The sequence below is a fragment of the Protopterus annectens genome, chromosome 14.part0 (assembly GCF_019279795.1).
Source record: "Protopterus annectens isolate FY-2018-M chromosome 14.part0, PAN1.0, whole genome shotgun sequence".
In the NCBI taxonomy this organism is placed as follows: Eukaryota; Metazoa; Chordata; order Ceratodontiformes; family Protopteridae; genus Protopterus; species Protopterus annectens.
This window is the reverse complement of record NC_056748.1, coordinates 320,024,782-320,052,047: the sequence shown is the minus strand read 5'-3', so window position 1 is coordinate 320,052,047 and position 27,266 is coordinate 320,024,782. Positions and strand designations below refer to the sequence as shown.

General features: G+C 40.5%; 1 protein-coding gene across 11 annotated transcripts in view; it reads left to right on the top strand.

The window, feature by feature from the left end:
- PLEKHA1 (pleckstrin homology domain containing A1) overlaps positions 1-27,266 on the top strand; it is a 2,820,639-nt gene that overhangs the window by 1,663,883 nt on the left and 1,129,490 nt on the right. The window lies entirely within an intron of this gene.

The window sequence follows — 27,266 nt, the reverse complement described above, 5'->3', positions numbered from 1 at the left end:
GTCACTTTCTGGTTCCAACGCACATTCCCGGAAATTCCAGTGTGTTTGCGGACAAGCTGAGCAGATGTATTCTCCTGCCTCATGAGTGGTCCCTCAATCCCAAAGTAGCGATGGAGATTTTCCATAACTGGGGTCAGCCTTGCTGTGATCTATTTGCATCTCCCACCAATCACAAATGCAGCAGCTACTTTGCCCTAATCCCCCTCCAGCGGGAGTCCCCGAAGGATGTTCTAGTACATAATTGGCCCCCGGGACTGCTTTATGCCTTTCCTCTGATTCCACAATTTTTAAAGAAAGCACTTAGGTTGAAAAGCAAAGTAATCCTCATTGCACCCTGTTGGCCCCAACAAGTCTTGTTCCCTTTCCTTTGGCCTCACCTGGTTCACCGACCGTTGACTGTGAATCCAACTCCAGGATTACTGTTGCACCCTCAGGGGTTGATTCGCCCAAAACTATCAAGCCTCCAGCTGACAGCTTGGTACCTCCACTTCTGGTAATTGCCAGGCAAAATAACCAGCCTTCTGTACGAAAAATACTTCTGGCTTCCCATAAAGCATCCACCAGAAAAATTTATTATAGTAAATGGAAGAGATTTGTTTTTTTGGTCTCGAGAAAAAGGACTGGACCCCTTTTCAGCACCAATTAATGTGGTGTTGGAGTATTTATCAGCCTTACTCCATTCAGGAGCATCATCTTCTATGATCCGGGTCCATTTAGCAGCTATCTCTAACTTCCATAACGGTTTCCAATATTCCTGTTTAATATCTCACCATCTCTGTAAAACTTTATTGAAAGGAGTCATACATATAAAACATCCCTTCAAAGAACCCATTGAACCTTGGAATTTGACGTTGGTCCTACAGACTTTGACTCATCATCCCTTTGAGTCTGCTTCCACTTGCGATATAAAATTCTTGTCTTGGAAGACTTTATTCTTGGTAGCCATTACTTCGGCGAGAAGAATTTCAGAATTACAGGCCTTGTGTGTAAAATGCCCTTACATAGTTTTCCATAAAGAGTATCTCTTCGGATTAACCCCTCCTTTCCACCCAAGGTTGTCTTGGAGTTAAATGTTTAATCAGTCCATTGACCTGCCAGTTTTCTTCCCAAATTTTTCTAATAAGGGATAATATTGTTCACATTTATTGGATGTACAGAGACAATTACGTTTCTACTTAGGTCTAAATCTTTCTGAAAATCTGACTATTATTCCTGTCTTTTTCAGGATCCAAGTTGGGAAAATCTTTTTCCAGAGTTGCATTGGCAAAATGGCTGAGACTGCATCTCTTTTATCTATCAACAGAACAAAATGCGTTTAACAACTAAAATCAAGGTGCATTCAACCAGATCAGTTGCTGCTTCGGTGCCTTTTCATTCCAGAGCTTCTATGGATGATATTTGTGCAGCAGTCACTTGGGCTACCCCCTCATATCTTTATCACTCATTACAAATTGGACTTAGTCTCCAGGGGGGAAAGCATCCTTTATCTCAGTGGTGCACAGGAATATCCTTCCATAGGGCCTCCCATGACATAAAGTAGCTATGGACTGTCCCATCAGTCATGAATGAATGAAGATTAGCAACATCAGATAAAGAAGTTATGTTCTTACCATAATGTTCCATCTGTGTTGTTGAACTTCATTCATTCATGACATCCCACCCTCCTACCCCCTCCAAAAGACTCCTGGAGGTTTGGATTCAGTCCTGGCTCTATGATAGGGCATTTGCTTTAAGTCCCCCCTTTCTTTTCCTTACGGGCAAACTCGATCTGAGGAGATGAGGACAGGGGCACTATGGGTAACTTTAGCTCAAGAGTTTTTGGCTGGTGCAAGCTTGTTATATCAGCCGAGTCTGTTCCAAGGACGGAACTGAGACCCATCCGTCATGAATGAATGAAGATCAACAACACAGATGTAACGTTATGCTAAGAACATAACTTCTTTTTTCCTTTCCATTTCTAATTCATTTATATCACTTTTCCATTTCTTTGTTTTACTTTCATAATCTTTCTCTTCTAAACCTGTTTCTCTTTTCGTATTCTTACCCCCACACACATCCACCTATCTTTATATTTTTTTTTCAAATAAATGTTCTAGTATTGTCTTTTTTTCAGATATTTTTTTAACACCCAGAGCAAATTTATCGATGTTAAAAAAACAACCATATTTATTAAATTCAAACCCCCTTTTTCTTTTACATTATAAGCTATCCTCCTTTGATTAGATTCAACTTTGTTCCCCACATGAAAAAAGAAAGATACCCAACAATTCAGTTTCCATATAGCTTGGAAAATATGGTAGCTTTCCTAAAATATACATATATGCACTTTTTTTTTTAGGGACAGCTGAAACATACTTCATCAATCTGCTATCCGATATACATTTATATATGCATATGTGTGTGAATGTATGTATATATATATATATATATATATATATATATATATATATATATATATATATATAAAATGGCCCTGGGGCCTTTATAAGCCTATCTATAGGATTATCCTGGCATAGTGCCACCCAACCTTAGTTCCCAGTGCCTCTGTCGAGTAGAGCCACTGAGGTTATCCCCGGGGTGAATTTTCTGTTTCCCGTCCATTCATCAAGATCTCTCTTGAAGAGAGTCAGCGAGTTGCTCTGCTTGACATGTATGGGAAGTCTATTCCATAGCATGGGCAGTCTCTAGGTTATAAATCTGTCCCTCCAGCATGTTCTGTTAATTGTGGTAATGAGGTTGAGTTCTCTGGAGTGTGTGGTCCGGAGGGGTTGGGATTTCTTTAGATGTAGCATTTCTAACAGAGCTGGGTCAGACATAGCTTTGTAAGACAAGCAGAGAGCGCCTCTAAGTAGACGATATGAGACAGAGAATAGTTGGAGTTTTTTGAGTCTGTCCATATAGGACAAGTGTTTAAGGCCTAGGATCCTCTTTGTGAGGGACTTTTGTGGCCTCTGCAGTTATTGCAGGTGTCTAGTGAAGTACATGCCAAATGGGGCATTGTACTCGATGATTGGCCTGATGAGGGAAGAGTAGAGGGAGACAATGACCTCCTTCTTCCTGGATGCAAAACCCTTAGTAATGAGATGTGCCACATAGAAGGACTTTCTGACCACAGTGGCAATGTGGTGATCAAAAGAGAGGTTGCTGTCAACCTGTGTTCCCAGATCTCTCTTAACTCCTCCTGTGTTCAGTAGACTACCATCAATGTGGTAATTCATGGGAACCAGGTTTTTCCCAAAGAGGATGACGACATATTTTTTTGGAATTGAGCTTAAGGCCGTGGTTCTGACATCAGTTGTTGGTCTCAGTGAGGCCATTCTGTAGGATGTCAGCATCACTTGGTGAGTTAATAATAGCTTGCAACTTGCAATTGTCTGCAAACTTTGTCAGCCAGCGTCCCTTCATACTGGCCTGACTTCAGAGAAGTAGATACCAAACAGGAGAGGACCCAGGACCGAATCCTGTGGAACTCCACTCGTGACTGGTCGGCAGTCTAACTTGGAGTCGGCTACTTTCACACTGTGGGTTCTCTGTGAGCCAGTTTGCAACCCACCTAGTGATAATAGCGGTTGATACCAAGCTTAGTGAGTTTTTCTATGTTTCATGAGTGGGGAATGGTATCAAAAGCCTTGGCCAGATCAAGGTAGGCTGTATGGAAACACCTTGCCTTCATCCACAGCTCTGGTGACTGACTCAGAGAAGTCGACCCAAGTTTAGCAGGCATGAGCTACTCTTCACAAAACCAAACTGTGTGGGATCCAGAGTTTGAAGCTTCCAAATATCCTTGTTTATTAGGTCCATCATGATGCGTTTCATAGCTTTGCATATCAGACTCGTCAGGCTAATGAGGCGATAGTTCCCAGGGACTGGAGTCTCTCATCCTTTGTGGTGAGGGATGAATGTAGCAGTGCGCCATTCGGTAGGGACAAAGCCAGAGGTGAGGCTATGATTGAACAGGGCACACAGGTGAGGTCCCAGTTCACTCTGTAGTTCATGGAGAACATAACCAGGGATATTGTTAGGTCCAGGAGAAGCTGTATTCTCGGCCTTGGACAGTGCTATTTTAACCTGTGCAGCAGTAATACTGGGTGCCTGGCAATCTACTGGTATTGTGATTGGTCCTTTGGGGGGGAGGGGTAAAGTTGGCACTGAATCTGTCGCCCAGTATACTGGCAAATATCTGTTGGCTCTGTATAGGAGGTATCTTTGTGCAGTAACTCAGAGCAAATCTGGGTATGGCCTTGGAGATTCTTTACATAACTATAGAATGCCATGTGGTTGTCTTTACTATTTGCTGCAATTTTGTTTTCATAGCTAGCTTTAGAGGATTTGATGAGGGATATCAACTTTTTGTTGAGGCTGATAAGGGAGTTTTTCCAGTCTTGGGACTTCACCTTATTCCGCATCAGTTTCCTCCTCCTGTTGTAGAATTTTTTATGGCAGGAGACCACCAGATTGGCTTCCTTTTTTTGGAGGAGAGCATCTTGGTTCTATTGGGTATGGCGAGATCCATGCATTTGTGTACGTGCTCGTACAGTGCACATGTGTATGATTCTCTGGTCACGCAACTATTCTCCATTTGCATGAGTGCCGTGACGTTATCCACCTCTATTTTTAGGAGCCCAAGGATAGCTTTGGAGAGGTTTTTCATTGTGGTGACCTTTGCGGGGGGTGGGGTGGGAGGGATGTGGATTTCCAAGGTGATTAGTTTGTGGTTGGATTTAACCAGGGAGGAGCTCACTATTGTTGTAGAGCGGTGGTTGCCCATGTTAGTAATCACCAGGTCAAGGATGTTGCTACCTCTAGTGGGGGTAAGAACGAGCTGGTCCAGGGGATTGGAATTAATAAACTCCAGGAAACGTTGGGCAGGTGCATTGGTACATGAGTAGTTTACCCAGTTAATGGAGGGGTAGTTGAAGTCACCTAGTAAGAGAGTGTTGGGTTGGACCCTAATATTTTCCAGGGTTCTTAGGAACGTGAAGTGCAAGTCTTGGGACATGGTTGGGGACCTATAGCAGGCTACGACCTGAATTGCTGTCTTACCCAATGTTAACTGCACTTGAAGTATCTCTGATACGTTATGTTGGGCTACCAGTCTGGAGGTGTGTGCATCCTTTATGAATATGGAAATACCACCGCCTTTGGAGCTTCGGTCCAAGTTCTGGGGCCAAAAGGTGTGGAGTGAGTTATAGCCTGCTAGTGCAGGGGTGGTTTCTGCTGCCTTGAACCAGGTCTCTGTTACAGCACAAATGTCGATGTTCTGCATTTTAAGGAGTGCTTCGAGCGAGTGCATTTTGAGATTTCGACTTCTAGCATTAAGCAGAATGACCCTCAGATTGCATTTGTTTGTAGCTGTTATGGTGGTAATTTGGTCTTTGGAACACAAGGCACTATAGGGGTGGCAAGAGCGCCAGTATCCGGAAGCCCAGGGGTGACAGTTGCAGAGCATCTCTGGCAAAGCATTGAGGTCGGTCAGTCATGTCATCCCAGGCAGACAGATACTGGATCCCCTTTGAATGACACCAGAAACTTAGCCAATTGTTGAAATCAATCATTTTCTGTTTATACTGTGGTCATACTGGGTGATAGTAGGATGCTGCTCTCAGGGCTGGGGTTATACCCGCCTAGGCTACATAATCCAAGAGCTCCTCCATGTCTCTTTTCATGTAGTCCAGGGAGGAACGTCTCAAGTCATTCACACCCACATGTACAATGACAGAGTCATATTTGCATCTGTTGTTGAGGGACCTGAGTGCATGTGTTACGTGGCGGATCCTGGCACCTGACAGGCAGCTGACTGCTACTTTCTCCTTATTCAACCTAGTGAGTGGGACATAAGTGCGCCTCACTATCAAGTCACCTATGACTAGTTTGTTGGGCATGCTGTTTTGACTTAGGAGCTTTGGTTGAGTGGCACACTGTTTAGGTGAGTAATGTGTCTTGTGATTAGTGCTGTGTTGTGGTGGTAGAGTGCGTTTCTGCCTTGGAGGTCCCTGCTGCTTGGGTAGATTTTTGAGAGCCTCCATGAAGGTGGGTATGTGGTTTCAGTTTTTATGTGAAGGCAGTGCTGGTGTGTGTTGTATAGGGCTTGTATGTTCCTTGTGGTGTGGTGCAAGTGTTGACCTTCTCCTCTTGACCGGCTATTCCGGTCTTGGCTGGAGAGTGCGTGGCTTCCAATTTGGATATATAAGTGCATCTTTCGCAAGTCTGAGTGTTGGAAGGTGAGAGGAGAGGGTTGTCGGTGTACATGAGGCAGTTGCTACATTGCCTCAGGATGCCCAAGTTCACCAGGTTAATAGGAGAAGCACAGGGAACTGACCTTTAGACATGCCTGAAGGGGTGGCCATTGATACTGTACATTGTTTGTCTTTTCGGCTTTTCCCGGTTAGGGGTCGCCATAGTGGAACTCTGGTCCCCTAATGATTGGCAGTAGATTTTTTTATGGTACTGAGTTGCCATCCCGACGCCCATTCACGCATGTCTTTCGGAGGCCACTCGACTGCGGGGAGGACATGCAGACTTCACACAGAAGGCACTCCTGCCGTGAATCGAACAGGAGAACCTCTTGCTGTGAGGCAACAATGCTGCTGCTGTACCACAGCGGCTTCTTCATTGATACTGTACATTACATACATATAATTTGAAATTTTCTCAATTGTTCTGATACTATTTGTTCTTTTCCATCTTAACTTTATAACATCAGTTTCACTTCTGGAAACATAAATTCCTGTTGTTCTTGCCATATCTCCAAACCCCTTTCTTTTTGACTTAGTTAACTGTAATACTACTAAAGCCAACATTTGCTTTCTTTCACAAATTCGCTCTTTCATCCAGTGTTTGTTCTTGGCTACTAAAACCAAAAGTCATTTGCATAGATTAACATCGGTGATAACTTTATCCCTTCCTGAACTTTCCATTGATCTTCATGTTTGTATAACTGCATTTGATATGGTCAGAAACACCACATGCTCAATGGACAGCCCTGCCTTTACCCCCTTTCATGTCTTATTATTTTTCCTACCAATCCAGTCCCTATCACAGACTCACAAGAATTTTCATAAATTATCCTGACTATCAGTTATTTCTCCTAACTCATATTTTTCTAAAATGTTCAACATTTCCTCATGATCAGTACTATCAAATGCCATAGCCACATCACATACTTTTACTTTTCCTTCTCCTGTCTCCTTATTTAAACACTGAACCACTTTTTAACCATCATTAATATTTAATTTACTCTTTTCTCTTTAACCTTGTACATCCCTTCATCCAGTTATTTTATACTATCCTTCATTCTTTTCTGAATAATTGTCATAAATATTTTATAGTCAACATTTCCCAACATGATTGATCTCTATTTTTCCCTTCCTTCCTTTTGCCATTTAACTTTTTTCTTTTATACATTCCTCCATTCATTTTTTTTTCATTTTTCCAGAAAAACACATCCTTTTCATTATCTGACACTTTTTTTTTTATTAAAGCTGTACCATAATCCATCTGGACCTGGTGGAGATTCTTCTTTTACCTTCCCTTATAACGTCCTGTAACTCTTATCTTGTAATTATTTTTCCATTTCTCAGCTACCTCCTTTTTCATCTTTATTTTTCATACACCCCGTGTTACATTCTTTTTCTCATGCAAAATATCTTTCAGCTATATCCATAATTTCCTCTTGTTTATATTTTAAATGTCCTTTTTTATCCTTCATTACGTTACATTTTTTCTCTCGTTATATCTCAATTTCTTACCTAAACATGTAGACACTATTTGTTTTCTCATTTTAAGTAATACTTTTGTGTATAAATACCATTCATTCTTTTCATTTTTCCTTTGCTATATTTAAGTAGTTTCCTTTTTTCTTCAAAATTTCCCATTACCCCTTTCTCTATGGTTCTTTCACAAATGTCTTTTTGCTTATTATATGTCATTTTCCTTCTTCCATTGCTCTTTCCAATTTTTACATATTTTTTTTAAACATATCTTCATAAACCATGAAACATTTTATTTGCCATCAAATGGCTTCATTGTCATATGGTCTCCCATGACAGTATGTTTTTCCTGTCAGTCTTTTTAACCTTTTTTCTTCTTTTATTACATTTTTTTCTCTCCTATTGTTGGCCATACAGCTATATGATCTGAAAACTTTGTTTCATAATTCTGTCTTTTGTTTATTTATTTATTTTTTGCATGCGTCACCTGTAAACACTATATAACCAGTTTCTGTTTTAAGTAATCTCTTTTTATAAGTATGTGCTGTCTTCCTGCAGCTCTTCTTAACCTACTGTTTACAACCTCTCTCTCAACATTTTTACATCTTGATCTATGTTCCCCTTTCTCCTTTATTAAATTATAATTCATCTTCCACCTCAAGACATATTTGCTCTTGATATTAAGAATCTTTTTGGTTCTGCTGTTGCTGAGCTATTTAAGTCCCTCCAGGATAAAGGCAAGACCTTGCAGGATCTGAAACCTGTATTTGTTTCTTCTTTCTCTAAGTCCCAGAGGAGTAATCCTTCCAAATCTTCTTTTGTGCACAGACAGCTTTGCCCTCCTCCTAAAGGTGAAGAAGAGCAGTAGGTGTGTATTTCCTGCTAAGTCTACTCAGAATCCTGTGTCTCAGAAGCCTACTTTTCGAGACAAACCAGGTTCTGACTGTTTGCATCTCCTTTCCTTGGATCAGGTTCCCTTATCCTTTTGTCTTTCCCTGTCTCTTGCCAGCTAGTTAAGGATCACTCAAGATTCTTGGTTTGTGTCCATCATCCGCCAGGGATACTTCATGGTGTGGAAATCTCTTCCTCCTTTTCTGGGCATCCCTCAACCTCCTCAGGAACAGCTTTTTTTCTTTCCAGAATTGTTTCAGGGCCTTTTGGCACAGGGCACTATTCAAGTCATGCCTCCTACCCAGGAAGGGAAGGGTGTTTTATTTCAGGATGTTTTTACTCCTCAGGAAGGAGGAAACCTGGAGACCCATTCTGGATCTTTCTCAGCTCAGCACCTTTCGGAAGATCCCTTCCTTTTGAATGCTGTTCCTTCACTCATTGTTTCCTCTATCCCCCAGATCTTCTTACTATCCCTGGCATCAAGGATACTTATTTTTAGATGACATTTCATCCCCTTTTCAAGAAATGTTTGTTTCTCTTTCTTCCTTGCATTTTCATTTCACTGCTTTGCCCTATGGGTCTCTCAATTGCCCCACGGGTATTCACCAAATGCCTCACCCCTGTCATTGCCTTTTGCATGATAAAAGGAGTTCATATCTTTCCTTATCTGGACAACCTGCTCATTCAGGCTTTATACCAGAGGTCTTGCTTCAGCACCTCCAATTTACAATTTGTCTCTTACAGTGCCTGGGGTTTACCATAAACTTTCTGAAAAAAATCCTATTTTTTTCTCAAGATCATGTGTTTCTTGTTTGCAGGATCCGGAATATTCCCATGGTGGCATCCCTACCTTCACCCAAGGCTCTCTCTCTCTATAATCGCCTTTTTTCAATTTCTTTTTCCTCTGGCTTCAGTCATGGCCAGGGATTTTCTCAGAGTTCTGTGATTCATGCCCTCTACTTCCTGTGCTGCCTCTGACCAGACTTCATATGAGAAAGCCACAGTGGTTCCTAAAGTCATTGTGGCCTCAACACTATCATCCACTGGATCTTTTAGTTCCTCTCTTTCCATGTCTCACGCTTGAGCTTCGGTTGTGGATTCATCAGCTTTCTCTCAACACAGGACTTCCCTTCAAACCCCAGTCCCCTCTCAGGATCTTTTTTCGGATACCTCGGACAGGGGGTGGGGAGCTTCATTTACTTCTTTCAAAAGTCCAGTGTCTCTGGCCTCCCCATCAGAGGTCAAATCACATCATCATCAGAGATGAGATCTCTCTTTTTAGTTCTTCAGGCTTTCCATTCTCTATTTTTTATTGGCCTCTCAAAATCTTCACAGACAATACCACAGTGATGTGGTACATCAACAAGCAAGGAGGGGCACAATCCTACTTTCTTTGCAGACTAACTCTCTAGGTCTGTGATCTAGCTGTCTAGTATCGAGTGACTCTTCAGGCTATATACATTCCTTCAGAGCAAAATATAGTGGCAGACAATCTGAGCAGGTCCAGTACACAGGCTCATGAATGGATGCTTCACAGAGATGTGTTTCTGGACATTGTCCATCATTGGGGTACTCCACAGGTAGACCTTTTTGCCTCCCCTTTGAAAAGACAACTTCCTCTTTGTTGTGCCAGAATCCCAAGTACTGTTACTTGGAAGGTGGACGGCCTATCTTTTCCTTGGAAGGGAGAGGTTTCTGTATGCCTTCCCTCTGGTTCCGAGGACATGCTCAAGAAAAAACAAGACATCCCCAAAATCTTGCTGGTGACTCCCTTTTCACACAGAGAGCATTGGCTGTTCTTCATGTTTCACTGTTGCAGTCATCACATTTGAGTTATCTGCCTGCAGTAGCCCACAGTCAGCCTGATTAACAAAGTCTTGGGTCCTACTTCGGTTGCTGTCTCCTCTTCCGTGACGTCAGGTCATCAGGAGTATAAAACATGCAGCCAACATCATTACATCAGTCTTTCTTGCCGTGCGGTGCCCGAAGCAGAAGCAGTTTGCAAGTGCCGGTCGGTCGACTCCTGAAATTTTCGTTTTCGCGTTTCAGAACCAAAGTCTTCAACTAAAAGCTAAATACCCCATTGGGAAAACTTTTTCTTGCTCTAAACCGATCTCAGTAAAAGTAAATAATTGTATTTCTTGTGGAAAGCAAATACCTCATAAAGATTTTCATTCGTACTGTATTCCTTGCCAAGGCCTTAACCTCGACGTACCTCACTGTTGGTTTTGTGCCTTTTCTAAACCACGAACTATCCGTCATCGGTATATTTATTCGCTTCTAAATATTTTGGTGCTTGGTTTAATTATCTTGATATGTCTTTGGTAAGCCATCTGACTACTGACATTCCGAAAAAATGCAAAGATAAAAACAGACACAGGCCGCCGTGGCGCCGGTACTCAGTGAGGTGCTTTTGCAGCCCCTGATACCCACTACTTCAGATTCGCAGGCCCCTACTGAGACACATTCGGAGTCCAGTTTGCCGCGATATGCTTCAACTGTGGAATCTGCGGATGTCTCTACCTTGGATGGGTCCGGAGCCGCTGTGCAGGCACCGGCTTTTGAGGGTGCATTCAGGCCTACTGGCTTGCATATTAAACTGACGCCATCTTCTTCTTCAAGGCCTAAAACTCGAACCATGCCTAGAAAACTGACACCCAGACCACATGGTCAGGCCTCTATGCCTAAAAAACAAATGATAAGAATGACCGAAAACCTTATTGTTTTAATCAGGGGAAGCCAACCTGCTCCCTCTAAGAGAACTAGGACTGAGTTTGCTTATGATACTTCTGACCAGGATTCTGAAACTTCTGTTTCCTCTGATGACCAGGATTTACCCTTATCTACCTATGAGGATTCTGATGCTGAGGACTCTATTCCCTCTGCTTCTCCCCCAGAGGATTTCTCTTTTAGTGAAACCTTGCATACTCTCAGGGAACATTTTTGTTGGGAAAGTCAGGATTTCTCTGATTCTAAAAAGAGACTTAGGGATTTCTTACTCCTGCCCCAGCACAGGCCTTTAGCTATACCTCCTGTACTGGACATTGTTGATGATGCCTTTTCGGAATCTAGCATGGCCCCTGACTCTTTGCCTGCTGCTCCCAGAAAACCTGATAGATATTACAGGGTTCCTGACACTCACAAGTTCCTTTTAAAAATCCTACTGCGGATCCTGAAACCATTTCACAGGGACCCAAGGGCATTAAAGCTTCTACTGCCAAAAACCCTACCCCCTCTGATAGAGACACCAGGGTGCTGGATAGATGGGGTAAGAAGTTATACTCTTTTGCAACTTTGGCCATTAGGACCTTGAATTGCCAGTTTCATATGTTAAAGTGTCAGCAGCATATTATTGGATTGCTTAAACAGAAAATTATGTTGATTCCTGATTGTGCTGAAAGTAAGGATTTGCAGGATTTAATGCATTCTGATGAACAAGTTTGTAAACATGCATTGCAGTGTGGTTTTGATTCACTAGAGGCATCCTGCAGGGCTGCTGTAACTGGGTCTGTACTTAGAAGGCATGCTTGGCTTAAGGAGCAATCCTTGCTAGATTATGTTACAGCAAAATTACTGGATGCTCCCTTAAGTCAGGACCGCCTCTTTGGCAACAAGGCAGAAGAATTTCTTAAAAAGATGGAGGAAAAAGCTAAATACAATCTCCAAGATTTAGTAGGCATTAGCCTTCTAAGAATTGGTCCTTTCTTGCCTCTTCCAGACCTTCTCAGTCCAAACTCAGATCCAGCAGAGCATCCAAGCTTCGGTCCCAGGGTATGCACAGGACTAAGCAGTGGGGGGCCTCCACTTCCAAACCTGGGAGTAATAAAACTCCCCCCTATGGTAAACTGTCTCAGTGACTTCTTTTTAAAACTTCCAAGCACTTCTTAACTGACTGCCCCTTTGGGGGGGGGGGGTTGCACTTCATGCAAAGAACTGGGGACTCATTACCCAGAACAAATGGGTTTTAAATATAGTGTCCCAAGGATACAGATTTCACTTCCACATGTTACCAACTCTAAGCGGTTTGCTGGATCTACCTCCAAATCAGTGGGCAGAGGCCCAAAAGCAAGTACTCTCTCTCTTAAGCATAAGGGCTATTCAGCTGGTACCAGAAGTGGAAAAGGGACAAGGTTTCTACTCGTGACTTTTCCTGGTACCCAGAAAAGACAATTCATGGCATCTGATCCTGGACCTGTCTACTCTAAACACCTTTTTGGTGATTCCAAAATTCAAGATGCTGACTCTTCACCAGTTGCTTCCTATGCTAGGCAAAGATGCCTGGTTGGCAGCACTAGATTTAAAGGAAGCATACCTGCACATCCCAATCAGGGAATCTTGCAGAAGATACCTACGCTTCAAAGTAGGCTACACTCACTATCAGTTCTCTGCACTGCCGTTTGGCTTATCTACTGCGCCCAGGGTATTCACAAAGTGCCTAGCTCCAGTCATTTCATTTTGCAGGCAATGAAATATTCAAATATACCCATACCTGGACGATTGTCTAATTCAGGCAGAAAACCAGGACATACTTTTGAATCATCTGGCTTTTGTACAAAGGGTGCTAACTTGTCTGGGGTACACCATAAATGAAAAAAAAAAACACACCTGGTACCCTGTCAACAAATTATATTCCTGGGAACAAGTTTGAGTACAACTTCCCAGATGGCTTTCCTCACGCCAGAGAAACAAATTCACTTGACAACCTATTTCAAGTGGCCACAAAAACCCTGCTATCTGCAAGGCAAATACTACAAGCCTTGGGGTTCATGCCCTCCTGCATTCTTCTAATTCCATATTCAAGACTGCATATGAGGAAACTACAATGGTATCTAAAAAGCCTATGGTGTCAACATTCTCAAGATCTAGCAGCAGTGATTCCTATCATACCTTACCTACGCCTGGCCTGCCACCAAAACAAGAAAAAAACCCTAACAACAGACGCATCAGACTATGCATGGGGGGGCTCACCTGGCATGGAAGTGCATTCAGGGCAAATGGAACCAAAGTCAAATGCACCTGCACATCAATCTAAAAGAAATGTTAGCTGTACAGAATGCTCTGACAGCCTTCCAAGGACCACATTCTTCCAAGAAGGTTAATGGTAAAGACGGACAACACCACTGTTATGTGGTACATAAACAAGCAGGGGGTACACATTCTTACTCCCTCTGCAGACTAGCCATGGCATTGTGGAACACAGCCTTGAGCTACCAACTGCATCTACAAGCTCAATTCCTGCCAGGAAAACTAAATACACTGGCAGACGGACTAAGCAGAAATCTCATGGACCCACACGAGTGGAAACTGTAACCAAGGATTTTCAACATGTTGACAAGCAAATGGGGGAGCCCAGATATAGACCTGTTTGCCTCCCCCCAGAACTATCAATTGGAAAATTTTGCACAAGGACTCCCCACAGACAAGCTTGGAAAGTGAATGCTCTGCCCTTCAGCTGGAAAAACCCAACAGTTTATGCTTTTCCTCTCCGGCCTCTGCTCTCCAAAGTGCTACTAAAGATCAAATAAGACAAACCAAGGACTATTTTGATTGCGCCAGTCTGGCCACACCAACACTGGTACTTCTCCTGCGCAGTGTGTCACTGTGGGCCCCATGGCACCTGCCTCAGACTCCTACCCTGCTGTCTCAGCAGGAGAACCAGATTCTGCACCCTCAACTTCAAACACTGAACCTAGCAGCCTGGCTAATTACCTAATCTCTTCTTTACCATCCCTCAGTAAACCAGTGATGAATAATATTTTAGAGGCAAGGAGGCCTAGTACTAGAAAATCTTATGCTGAGAAATGGAAAAGATTCTGTGCCTGGAACCATTCTCAGGGAGTGAGCACAGCAGTGCCCAATTTACCTCAGATTTTACAATACTTAACTGTGATGTTTCACAAGGGCCTGTCTTTTTCCTCAGTGAAAATTCACGCCTCAGCCATTTCAGCTCATTATAACACAGAACTTCCCCTCTTCTCTCATCCAGTGCTCAAGCAGTTCCTCAGAGGGACCAAAAATTTAAGACCACCTAGGAGAGCTCCAACTCCAGCATAGGACCTTAACTTTGTATTGGAAAAACTCTCCCTTCCTCCTTTCGAGCCAGCTGCTACTGCAGATTTAAAATTACTTTCTTGGAAAACAGCTTTCCCTCTTTCTTGCCAAAGGTGGTATCCAGTGTGGCCCTTAATCAGTCCATTCATTTGCCAATCGTCTTTCCTAATCCACAGAACAAAGGAGAACGGATACTGCACTCCTTAGATGTGCACAGACAACTTAGATTCTACTTGGACAGGACTAAACCTCAAAGGAAATCTGAGCAACTGCTGGTGACATTTGCTGCAGGGACAGAGGGGAAGGCTATTTCAAAGCAAACCATCTCCAAATGGATAGGCCATTGCATTCATTTCTGCTATAAGCACCATGGAAAACCTATCTCACAGGGGATCAGACCCCACTCAACCAGGGCTGCATCTACCTCTACAGCCTTTCTCAGAGGTGTACCTACCAGGGACATCCTAGAAGCTGGAGTTCTGTACATACTTTCAACAACCATTACCATTTTCCAATTTTCTCTAAATCCAGAGCTGGCTTTGCCACTGCAGTCTTGCAGGGCCTTATAGCTGGTCCCAATGCTATCTAAATTCCTCCTCCCATTCTTAGCTTTGGGAATCTACCCAAATGTGATGACTGCAACAGTGAAACACGAAGAACATAGTACAGTTGTTTACACTTGCCATAAATGTAGATGTTCGAGTGTATTCACTGTTGCAGTCCTGGTTACCCTCCCTCCAGCCCCCTGACTTCTTTTGGCTATACCTCTTCTTTCCTTTACAATGCTTAAAAGCTTTTTGGTGTATTTGCTTTTTTGTTGGAGGTATAACCTTGTATATTTATAGATTTAATTGCTTCCCATTAGGGGGGCACCTGACATCTGGGGCAAGAAAAACTGATGTAATGATGTCAGCTACATGTTTTATACCCCTGACAACCTGACGTCACAGAAGAGGAGACAGCAACCGACGTAGGACCCAAGACTTTGTTAATTAGGCCGACTGAGGGCTACTGCAAGCAGATAACCCAAATGTGATGACTGCATCAGTGAATACACTCGAACATCTACATTTATGGTAAGTGTACACAACTGTACTTTCTCCCTTCTTCTTCACCTAACCAGGGGCAATTACTACAAGTTACCTCATAGGGTGGACCTTCTTGCACAAGACAAGGGGTCTCTGATCTATCCCCACTTGTCCAGTCTTCAACTGACATTCTGGGTAATAGGATTTTGATCCCTTTTAGGTACCATTTTTTCTGAGGATGTGCTTAGGGTTCTGCAGGAGGCCAGGAAACTCGCTATTCAGAAATCATATTTGTCCAAATGGAAGAGATTTTCTGTCTGGTGCCTTTCTTGTAACCAGGGTTCATTTTCTGTGGGGATCCCTCTGGTTATCTCTTATTTGTGTGAATTGCCCCGTACTTGGTTAGCATATTCCTCTGTTAAAGCTCACCATTCAGCTATTTCTGCTTGTCTTCCATCGACTCATCTTCTTTCCTTCAGGTCAAACAATTCCTTAAAGGCGTCTTTCATATCAGGCCTTCCAGGAAACCTATTCCACCTTCCTGGGACCTCAGTTTTGTACTTAAAAAATTGACTCAGGCTCCTTTTGAGCTTGCAGCTTCAGCTTCCTTGCAACATTGTACTTTGAAGAGTTTTCTTTTTGCCCTTACTTCAGCTAAGTGTCTCTCTGAACTTCAGGATCTTATGGCTGTTCTTCATTTCTTAATTTTTCATAAGGACGGGGTGTCTCTTTGTACTAATCCTTCTTTTATGCCCATGGTGGTTAAGTTGTCTCTTATTATATTAATTTGTCCACCTTTTTCCTTCTCCGCAGTCTGCTAGTGAGAAGATTCTTCACACTTTGAATTAGCATAGACAGCTCAGATATTTAGATAAGACTTAACACCATTCGCACATCTGAGCAACTTTTTGTTTATTTTCATCCCAGATCTCTAGATTTGGCTTTTTCTAAGCAAACCATATCCTTCTGGATCTCTAAGGCCATTTCTGTTACTCCTTCGATGGAAAATGTCTTTCTACCTCAATAAAGGCTCATTTTGCTAGAGCTGGTGTTTCCCTCTGGTGCTTTTTTCAAAGGTTTGGATATCATTTCCATCTTTGAGGCTGTTTCTTGGACTTCTGTCCATATTTTCACTAAGAATTAGAAATGGGATATTGTTTCCAGAGCAAGAGCCGTCTTTGCCACAGCTGTCCTGCACGAGTTTCTAAAGGGTTCCTGTGTGCCTTCCTCCTCCGATGTTTCCTCTTGAGCTTTTGTACTCTGATATGGAAAGACATAGTGCAGTTGTGTAAAATCATACCATAACAATAGATGTCCTTCTCTTCAATGTCAAAGTATTCGCTCCCTCTCTCCTCCCCTTTTGTTCTGCTGTTTTGCTTCTGCCTTCTTGGCCTAGAATAATTTCTTTTCTCCTTCATGCGCATGTTCCTCCTAGTTCCTAGGGCTTATTGTTCCTCCTGGGGCTTTTTAGTTCTGAGGTATGTAAGTCTGCACGTCACCTTTATGCTGTACGTCTTAAGGGCAACGTACGTGTGACATACAACATCTGTAAAACTAAGGCTTTGATATACTGGCTGGAGGTTGGGGTTTCCCTTGGCGGGAGACCATGTTTGTAAAGAATACTGCAACAGTGAAGAGAAGGACATCCACTGGTATAGTAAGGTTTTACACAACTGTACTTTCGCCAGCTAAGAAACTAAGATGCTCTGAAATGCTAGAAAGCTACAGTCATAGTGTGTATTCAGATATGTTGTATATACTACCTTTTTTATTCTGAAATTTAAATGGCTTTCATTTCTGGATACTATGTCTTTAAAAGCAGTCCCCTATACAAAACATCCATGTTTCCTCAATGTGTAAGCATATAATGAGTTTTTATATAGAACTCTTGTTTCTTTGCTATATGCAAATAATGTTTTATGTCTGTGTTTTATAAATAGTCCTGCCATTGCTTGATGGACATTAATCATTTTCCTTTGTGCCATCAAATATTTTCTTGTTGGATTCTTAGTCTGTATAAGAAGGTAACATTGATCAATCCCTGAACAAATATTAATATTTAATCTAAGCTTTAAGTAGACTGTGACTCCCTTCTGAAAACAAGCTACTATTGTGCAGACAAATTTTTTCTTTTTTAATATTTAACCCTCACAGTATGTTGACAATAGTTCCCTCCAGGAAAAAATTTGCTTCTGCTGAAAGAAATTGAGTGCCGTGTTAGTTTAAACATATCTAAAGATGCATTTCCTGCATTTTCTCAAAAATGTGGCTAGTTGAACACTGGACAGTTTTAAATCCTACATTTTCTCAAAAGTGTGGCTAGGGAACACTTGACAGTTTTAAATCCCACAAGTAAGTGTGCCATTTACTCTTCTTCTGTGTGGAGGACCCATAGTGGTGGCCATATATGTGCTTCAGTAATAATCATTCTTCTGTCTTACTTCGTATTATTTACAAGTAATGTACATTGCTTTCTGTATGAACACTTTTCTGTCTGGAATAGGGTTATATGCATGGTAAAGTTACACTGAACTTGCATTCATCTCTACCTTAACATAGTACATCATCCGGTCGCAGAAGTATTTTTTTTAACATAATGCCCATACTTAGCAGTACACTTTATACTTTGCTTCCCAGGTTTTGAGTTAGTGTTTATCAAAACATTTTGCCAGAGTCACATTATTCCGAAACACTTCTTTTTAAATTCATACACCTATCTACATCAGTGGTCCAAGAGCTGTAATTATCCCTTAAGATTAAAATCAGACGTAACGGGCTGGTAAGCATTATTCTGTCTTTATACTGAAATTAATAGTAAGTTGCATTTTTTGATGTCCACCTCTTGCTTGTCTTTTTCTTCACTGTCTTGATATGCCCATTTCTGTACTTCTGTTTTATTTCCACACATTTCTTTTCTCAACATACTGTAATACTTTTCTATACTTAGCTTATTTCTTCTTTATTATCTGTTACTTCTGCTGCATCCTGTTAAAGCCCATCTTTCACTTCTGATATTGTATTTCTGAACTTCTTATCTGTTGGCTGTGTTCTTCACTATACCTGTTTTAACCATATATTGTTGCCAAACAATTTTGCCCAACATTCTTCATGCATTCTAAAAATCAATTTTGAGTACTTTATCTGGACTATTTATATTGTTTTGGGTAGTATAGTAAAATGTTTTTCTACTATACAGGAAGCTGTTGTACTAATCTTTCATTGTACTCTTGTTACCTCTAAGTCAATGGCACATGAGATTTTCTGTTTACATAGTGAATGAATTGTAGAAAAATACAAAGTTGTCTTTTGCCACATAGTTATGAATAGTGTAGGTAGAACAATTAATACTGTTGAACATTATTCTGTCCTGAACATTTTGCAGTGTTTCTAATAAATACTATGTTGCAGTTTTTAGAGATATTAGTTCATTATCTGGATGCATAAGCACTTGATGCATGTGCATTTCTCCCTTGTTTACATTAATTGTCCGTGCACTAAAAGTGTTTGATACTATAAATACCTACAACTATCATGTTGTTGGTTTTCCTCACCAGGTCCTCCATTGTAAATGAACTGTGCCCATTTGGCAATTCGTGGTCATCAAAGCCAATAAATAAATACTTTTTTTTTTAAACAAATACCTGGTTTAGTAAAACATTCTTTTCCTGCACTTTCACTTATTCTTGGTGGTTTCACAAGACCAAATGCAAGAAGTTTTATGCATGCAAATCTCATTTTGAGATATGATCATTACTAAGAATATTTAATGCCGGAAAAGCACCCCCTTTGTACTTTGTATTTCTGATTGGTCTTTGTGGTGTATTATTTCACATCTTGTCCTAGTGTAATGCCATCCATTACCTTTATGTAAAAATATAGTAAAACTAAAGCTTTGCTCTATGATTTTTCTTATTAGTATAGTTAGTTCACTAATAGCTTGATGGCTCATTGATTACTGTATCTGCTGTATATTTGGGGAGAAGGGCGTTTTGTTCAGTCCTGCCCTCTGGTACACGGGGTGTGTGTGTGTGTGTGTGTGTGTGTGTGTGTGTGTGTGTGTGTGTGTGTGTGTATACTTGTTCTTTGCACTGTTTTCTTCTCACTTTCCATGTACATTCATATAGCATTTACCCTTGCCTTTCTGGCATAAACACATACCTCTCAACTGTCCCTGATTTTGACTCAAATTTTAACTCTGTCCCTCTTAATCCCTCCTAAAACTAGTGACTTTTGGAGGAAAGGTGGTGAATTACACTTAATGAATAATGACAATAATTAAGAGTTATAAACTTCTTTTACTTCAGAAAATGTGTATTAATTCATATGATCCGATTCTATCAATGTTTCAAGTTAATAGCACTAATATTTTAAGTGTCCCTGATTGTCCCTGATTTTTTCTTGACTTGTCCGTGATTCTGTTGAAATTTGTCCCCAGTTGGTTGAGAGGTCTGACATGGTTTGTGATTGCTCACTTATTGCCTTATAGAAAGTAAAAGGTTCATGTTAAACATCCCTTTTTGGGCTTTGTTGGTTTGTTACAGCTCATTTTTGGGAGTCAGACATAGATTAATGCAATTATGTTGATACTGTTTTTGGCATACTAATAACTGAAGTCTGGATGCTGAGGAAAAAAGTATGAAACACAAGGCTTGTATCTTTTTTGGGGGGGGGTGGGTTATACCGTCTTATATACTGCCTTTTAAGCAAATGGAGTATTAATTAAACATCTGGAGATGCACATGACCATGACAAGTATGAGGTTTTCTGTCATAGTTCTCCATTGTGGTCTTGTCATCTGATTCCACATTGTAAGAGTATAGTCACTGCACGTGCATTATTAACTAGATTGAGGTTTCATGTGTACAGGAGAAGGGAATTCATAGCAATAAATCCCAGAAGGGATGTTTAACATGACCTATTTGTGTCCTGTAAGGCAGTTTACACAATGTGATTCCTAAGAAGGATTCTGCAACATGTGAAGAAATGCAGAACTTAGACTGTCAGTCAGGAGCTGGTGAGTCTTAAGGCATGATGATTGAGATCTATTATGCTGACACTGAGAAATTAGAAAAAATGGCATGATGTACCCCCTATCTTGTAGTGAATGTTTATAGGATACTGTTGGGGAATATCCTGTTGGTTTATCTTTCTTATCTTTTCTTATTAATTTTTTGTTTTATGAATTAATAGCAAAGGAAGGTACACAGTTAATAAATTGATTTTAAAGTCATTATTTTTTAAAATGAAAAGCAATATTTATTTAAATTATTAGTTCATTTAGGTGGCTGCAAAACCCTACAAAACAAAATTGGGTACTTGCGTATTATCGCAACCATATTTCTTACCTAGCATAATGCATTTTGTTTTTGCGAAATGACTTCATTAGAAAAGCAGGGGAACTGTGAGCCTGTATGTGTCTTACTTCTTTGTACAACTTTTGAAAAGATCTTCCTCAATCAACTATTGAGAAACGGTTGTGATTCATGGTTGTTGCATCCACTACCTCTGAATGAAACCATTTTCTTACAAGTATTTCATGTCTCTATTCCTTACTTATGCCGTGAGGCTGTTGTTCTTGAATGTCAGGCTCCTTTTTAATTTTTTTCTCGTTCTTACTCTACTTAAAACTGTGCATTAAGCTGATGTTAACCTACCTTTCACATACATTTGTAGTAGCAGACAAGGACTCAAGCTTTGATGCTAATTTCTCAACAGTGAGTCGCTCGCAACCTGCTTGTGAAAACCCGATGTAAGTGACCATTTACTGCCCCAGAAAAATGGAGACAGCTTACTTAATTTTTACCATGTCACATTGTGTTAGTGACGTTTTCTGGATTTTAATTAGCAGTGACATTAAGTAATCTAGATTTGGATACTGTGATAATTTATGACATTTCTGCATGTACTTGTATTCTGCTTTACAACGTCTACGCGTAGTTCAAGTGGTGACAAAAAATAGCTGTAAATCAGTATTGGTAAAATACCAGCTGTTGCAGTGGGAGATTCAAACTTCCCGTAACCATGAAGTTTTACACCCAACAGTGAAATTGAGATTTTTTGCTATCAATTTTTTTATTCTTTCATTTTGCTCCTTTAAGAATAGTATTGATTTACAGCTTTAGTCTTTATCCCCTTCACCACCACTCTAATGATGATCCTTACTGGTGATAATTGAGACACCACTGTTTCTATCTTACACCTTTTGTTGGTCCATAAATGGTCGTAATGCCTCTGTTGAAATTTTATTGTTTCTTACTATGTCGTGCACAAGTCTGAATGAGTCAGTAGCTTTATGGCTTACTGGAGAGTGCTGTGACATAGCACAGCTCCAGACCTACTGATTTTATGTATTGGTTTTGGCACACACACTTTCAGTCGCATGTTGAAACAGCACCTCACCCTCTGCTGAATGACTACATAGCTTTCACTAAACCTGCACCCATTTCAACTCTGGATAACAGGCCATCATATGAAGCATTTAGGGCTATATTCCCCCTTTGTGTCTTTAACTGGGTCTACTGTTTTGTTTGAAATTACATTATTTCGAACAAGAAAAGTATGACCCCACTTCCTCGAAAGTGCACTTCAGCGAAAGCCGATTCACCGAGGCACGGAACAGTGGTGATAAGGAAATATATCCTTTTCCTCACTATAGTGGGATCTTGGAGTTAGTATATTTAAGTAGTGGGGGTGTGGAGGGCACAGCCCCCTACAAAACAATGTTTTTTGTTTTTCCGATTCTGTGACTCTGCTTTCGCGAAAGTGCACTTTCACGGAAGTCAGTTCGTACTTTTGTTAGTCGAAGTAATGTAACTTCGACTTTAACTGTCATGAAGTATGACAGTTTTGGATTTCCTCTTCTACAGAGGATCAAGGTAATAAATCCCCTTTAGCTAGTTAATTGTCTGGTTGTAGAGTAGGTCCCTTTACATTTTGCGATATAAACTGTAAAGTTTCTATACAATTTTATTCAGAGGTAACTGCTGCATCATATTGAACATAATCTCTGCCTTGGAATAGCAGTTAAATCAGGATTATTTTTCTTTGATGTCTTCTAACTTCTCAGTCTTTTCTGAGGATATCAGTATAATTTAAATGTGTAACGTTAAAGGCCATTGCCATGTCTTATAAATTCACAAAACCACGCAAGTGAGGCCAAGTGCATGAACTAAACCAACGATTCAAAGTAAATCAAGAGAGTCCAGCACAACCAGAGTGAATGGAATTTCCTTTATTGGTATAAAAAAGGTAGCTGACCCAAATACAACAGACTGGTTTTGGCTTTAAATAGCCTTTCTCTGTGTTAATACTTAGAAAAACACATAGAGAAGCAGTTAATTTATGATGAGTCCCATAATTTATTTCTGGACAATATGGACATCTGGCGTCACTTTTTAGATGATTGCTGGTTGGTTTGGAAAGGAGATACTTCTTACTTACTGGAGTTTGTTAACTACCTAAACGAAAATAAATGGCGCATCCATTTTACTTTGAACTGGGATAGGAATAAGATCACGTTCCTGGATGTGTTGATAAGTAGGGATTTGGATAACACATTACAAACAGAAACTTTTAGAAAATTTCCACAATTCAACACATTGCTTCATGCCAGCAGTCACCATATACCCCATATTATTAGCAATATACCAAAATCACAATTTTTGCTTATTAAACGTATCTGTTCCACCAATCAAGCTTACAACGCACGTAAAAAGGACCTATTCGACAGATTCCTCAGTAGGGGTTATTAGATGGGGACCACACTTGGTGCTAGTATGCATGTTGCTAGATCTGACTGTGAGAATCTATTAAAGATTGACAAATTGAATTAAAATACATCTCAGAATATTCGGTTGGTTACCACCTATGGTCGTAACGCAAACGAATTTCGAGATATTATTAATAACCATTGGAACATTTTATTGGCCAATGAACGACTGGATAATATTCTCCCCCCTCAGTGTCTATACTCTTATCATAGGGGAAGGACAATCAACTCGTATCTCACTCATTACAGGAAGGGTTCCACCACCAACTTTCACCAAACTACCTTATTTGGAGACAGGTTGACTGTCAGCGGTCCCTGTGGACATTGTAGTGCATGTGCACATATGTGTAAAACTAAGGAGTTTACCAGCAGCAACATCTCAGAAATATACACGATTAATATTATGGGCAATTGCAGTAGTGATTGTGTTATTTATCTAGCTAGATGCTTTTGTTCTGCTTTCTATATCAGACAAACTTACCGTCCACTTAGATTCAGGATTAGCGAGCACCTAAGTGATATAAGGAACAAAAGGCTCACAAATGCCCTTTCTAAACATAACTTAACCCATCATACTGCAAAATTTCAATTCACTATTACAGACAAAATTCAGGGGAATAGAATGTACAAGTCAGGGTGGCATAGCAAACTCAATGAAAAAGAATCAGGCTGGATAGTAAGGTTGGGAGCTCTCTTTAAACCTGACCTGAATGAACATAATTGATTTGGTGTGCACCAGTAGGGCGACAGCAGCAATTTAGAATGTATTATTTAAACAGTGTGTGTTTTTCTAATGTATTATTTAAACATTGTGTGTTTTTCTAAGTATTAACACTGGGGAAGGCTATTTAATGCCGAAACCGGTCTGTTGTATTTGGGTCAGCCACTTTTTTATACCAATAAAGGAAATTCCATCCACTCTGGCTGTGCTGGACTTTTTTGATTTACTTTGTCTTACAAATTGCCATAATTCATGTAAGTATCTGGCTTTGTTGCTGATGTTATCTTGATCCAGATGGTTGAGTCACAACAGATAATTAAATGTTTTTTTTTAATCATTTCCTTACTCAGTACCTGCAAACTTCAGACCTCACTGATCTGCACTTTACAGCTAATGATAGAGGGGAGAGCCATTGCCATAAAGGCCATCGTTTCCACAGAGCTGGGTTTTTGGTCCCTTATTCCTCCCCCTGGTGACACAGTATCTATGCTGATGAGCAGTACTATCATAGGGGAGGATGTGTTTTTCCATTGCATGTACTAATTCCATCTACAGCATGAAGTCTCCAGTTGTTGCCCACATACTGCTGCTGCTGCTCCAGTCAGTCACTGCTGAGTGGTGAAGGTTGTAGTAGGTCAGAGACACTGTTGCCTATCCAGAATGCATCACTTAATAGCGCAATGCTGTCTTCCCTAGTTTGTCACTTCAGTGTAGTGTCACTAGTTAGGCCTTGGCTTTCTGGGTTGTATTCAGGGATTTATCCCTGCATGTAACTGAGCTTGAAACAGATGAAGTAGTTTTGCTTTGGAGATTGAGCTGTCTGGTGCTTTCTTCCTGAGACTTTTGCAGTAAGTGACCAGAAGAAAGGGTCTGCTTAAGATTTGTCTTGCCTGTTACTACAGCAATAGGTGGAAGTTCCAAAGTACAGCAACTGCTGGAAGCACATATCCTTTAAATTTCAGGCAGTACACTAATTATAGATTCTATAGACTCAAAGTAGGGTTCCAAGTGAGAGTGGGTATGCATCATGGTACAGCTTGTGAGTCCAGTCCTGTTTAGAGCAAACAGATCATGCAGTCCAGGTCAACAAAGTTGCTGTTTCCAGATAATGTGGTGCTACAAACAGACTCTGAACAGAAACTTTAGCAAATGATTGGGGGGTGCAAAACTGGCAGCATATGAGATGAAACTGAATACAGACATGGCAGTGGCCATTGTAACAAATGTGAGAAGCTGGAAATTGAAATAGAAAAATAATGGAACAAGGTTAACATCTTCAACTGTTCTGGAGTTGTGGTTGAGGAAATGATAAGTCTGAATTTGAAGGTAGAAGCTAGCATCAAACGGAAGTGCTGCAGCCAGCTGGCATAAAGTGTCGAGGACAGTGCGTGACAGAAGAGCACTAAAGAAACTGAAAAGTAAGTTGTACAAAAGAGTGAAACATCCATTGCTTCTATACGGCAGAGAAGCCAAGGAAGCTTGAGGTGAAGTTCTTGAATTGGGTAGTAAGATGCATATTTTTTTTCATGCACCTTTATTGAATTATCACTTGTGACATAGGCAAATTTACATTCATATAAAAGTATTCAAATTATATTAACATAAACACTGCACTTTACATATATCACTATATATTATATAACCTAAACAATATTACATAAATTATCCAATCCCTGCCTTTTTTTTAAACAAGAAACATCACTTACTACATAGGCAGTCAAACATTTATATAAATGAAAACAAACTACACCAACACAATCCTAGTTGCAAGCATTTTATATCACAAACCAAATTGAAAAACTCCCAGTTGCAAACATTATACATCACTTATAATCTACCCAATTTCTCCCACTCAGACATTGTATAGCTCATTTAAGTCCTGCCGCCTTTTAAACCTCATTCCTCCCTTGTATATATTATTCCCACAATTCCCATCTGTTTCTATGTAGTTTGCTCCTACTCTTTTCTAAAGATTTCAAGTCCAGTTGTTTTATCTCTGTGACTATATTCACTGCTTCCAGTATAGGGGGTTTGGATTCTGAATTCCATTTTCTAGTAATTGATTTTTGGCAGCCACCATTATTATTCACAGCAAGGCCTTACCAGGTCTAGGCAATTCCAACTCTGTATCATAGCTCAGAAAAAAGTCGTATTCCTTGTCAGACAAATCTGCCCACCCAGCATCTCCAACAGTGCATCCTGCAGTCCTTAAAGTCCACCAACTCACTGTACTCCCAGAAAAAAATGTTCCTAATTACCTCTTTCTTCCCATTCACACCTCCAACATTTGCTTTCTGCCTGTGGAAAAATTCTTTGGAGCCTACTTAGGGTATAAAAATATATGTGTAAACATTTCCAGGCAAAAATCCTAAATCTTCTAGATTGTGTTACATATTTGGGAGACATACATATATCCTCTTGTTGTTTTTGTGAATTGCTTGTACAACCACTCTTCCCAATCCTTTCTAACCTCCTCTGATTGATTCTTATAGTTATCATGCAATATTTTATATGCTATACTATTTATTCCTTTTTTAATGGCAGCTTCTGTTCTAGATTCAGTTAAAAACTCTATACCAGTGCTGGTCTTTCATTTAGAACCCCCTACTTCTTTCTGTTTGCCTATACTCTGATATTAATCCGTGATAGGGAAGGTAATCTCTAACCTGCAGTCCAAATACATTCTTGGCATCTTCCCATTCTATCATTTTTCCCTCTCTAGTTATTTGCTCCCAATACCTTGGTTTCTTTGTTCGTTTTCTCCAATAAATTTCAGCCCCCTCTTGCCTTTTGTCTGTATCCCTAATTGCTGTCACCCCTATCAGCAGAATCTCCTTTCTCCATTCCCGTGTTGGTTTAGTTCTTAGAATACTTTTTGCTAATTTATGGACATAATATTCTGTATGATTGTTATTGTTCTCCTTAAAGGCCTGCATCCAAAATCCCAGTCTCTCCTTGTTTCTTGAGCTTCCCCCGTTTCACCATCATCCCTTTCTGCTTTGACTTATAGTTAGTAAGATGCATACTTTGGGACAGATGAAGAAATAAGGACATCAGAACAGAAGCCAGACTACCCCCATTTGCAGAAAAAGTCACGG